The sequence below is a fragment of the Talpa europaea genome, assembly GCF_964194135.1.
Source record: "Talpa europaea genome assembly, chromosome: X".
In the NCBI taxonomy this organism is placed as follows: Eukaryota; Metazoa; Chordata; class Mammalia; order Eulipotyphla; family Talpidae; genus Talpa; species Talpa europaea.
Genome location: NC_140081.1, coordinates 62,768,033 through 62,769,291, shown reverse-complemented (window position 1 = coordinate 62,769,291; position 1,259 = coordinate 62,768,033). Strand labels below are relative to the sequence as shown.

Genomic DNA, 1,259 nt, shown 5'->3' with positions numbered 1-1,259 from the left:
AAGGGCTCGTGGCCAGTTTCATTCAGAAGACATGTGCAGATGAGGGCTGTCACCTAAAAGGGGTCACACTTGGCAGAAGGGCAACAATCTTCAAAGTAGCCCTTCTCCTGGCCAACAGTCCAGAGCAATCTGATGCATCCACGCTGGCTGAAAAGTCATTGACGTTGGCAGTTTCTCGGTATCTCATCAGCCCCCAGGCGTTACCCAGGCTCCCTAGGGGTTGTTGGCACAGAATATAGTACTGACCCTACTTAGGCAGTCACCCCACTGCGACCTCAGTGTACCTCAGGCGGTTCTCCACATGGCCTTGGTGCTGAAGTTAGTAGTGTGACAGCCAGAGTCATTCCGGTTCCCAAGGATGGGCTAGGGTCAAAGGTTGCTGTCACTCCAGAATCTTCACATTCACAAGGCAAGGTGAGACGGGCCACCCAGAGTTGATCTCCCATTTCCATTCTCTCACAGGTTCCTATCTGGAATTCTCACTGGGATGGCATGACCTCGGCATTTGTCCCCCCAGTCTTGAGCCTCGACAATACCCTGTGGTAGGCTCTGTCCCACCCCACAGCAGTATGGACCTTGCCACCCAGGGAAGTCATTGGAAGGCCAACCAAAAGGGCGCCCATCTGTGCCCATGAGAGTAAATTCCTGCTTCATTCCAAACCAGGGGTGCTGGTTGCTCACCATGTCCATTATCCTTTTACAGGTGTGCCTTAAATTGGTCTCTGCTGGCTTTCCATTGTACTTGAAGACTTCACACAATGCCAGTTTGTTAGGGTCCTTGCCGAAAGGGTTCCAAAACATGGCAGCAGGAAAAAGATACATGTCACTTCTGGAGCCTTCAGACTGGAAAATGCCAGCGCCACCAAAATTCCACTCAGGCAGTTCTTCTATGTACTTTGGCCCACTGCCCCGCGTTCCGGCCTTCTCCAGTACCATCGATAGAGATACACATAGCTTGGACCTTCTCGCCCTAAGGTAGGGAGATACACACCTGCTTGGTGCCTTTGATTAAGTGGGAGCAAGCAGCAGGGCGGGCAGGCAGAGGGCTAGGCCTGAGAGGGGCTGGCGGTGCAGCTCAGGGGGTCCCTTTTCTATTCTAGCCATTCCCATTCAGCCCTTTTGTACATTAGCTTCTTTAGCAAAGCCCCTATAAGGATTTAAGTTCATATTTCAAATATCTATTAAAATGTCCAGGCCCTGCTGGTGATTTTACCCACAGATGCTACTACTCGGTCAGAACTTTTCCAGCTTGTCCATAC

At 51.3% G+C, this 1,259-nt stretch overlaps 1 pseudogene across 1 annotated transcript; it reads right to left on the bottom strand.

Annotated features, from left to right (window-relative positions):
• Window positions 1–285: 285 nt before the first annotated feature.
• On the bottom strand, window positions 286–982 carry LOC311187616 (glutamine synthetase-like; annotated as a pseudogene). The gene has a single exon. The product of its transcript is annotated as a glutamine synthetase-like (transcript).
• Window positions 983–1,259: the final 277 nt, after the last annotated feature.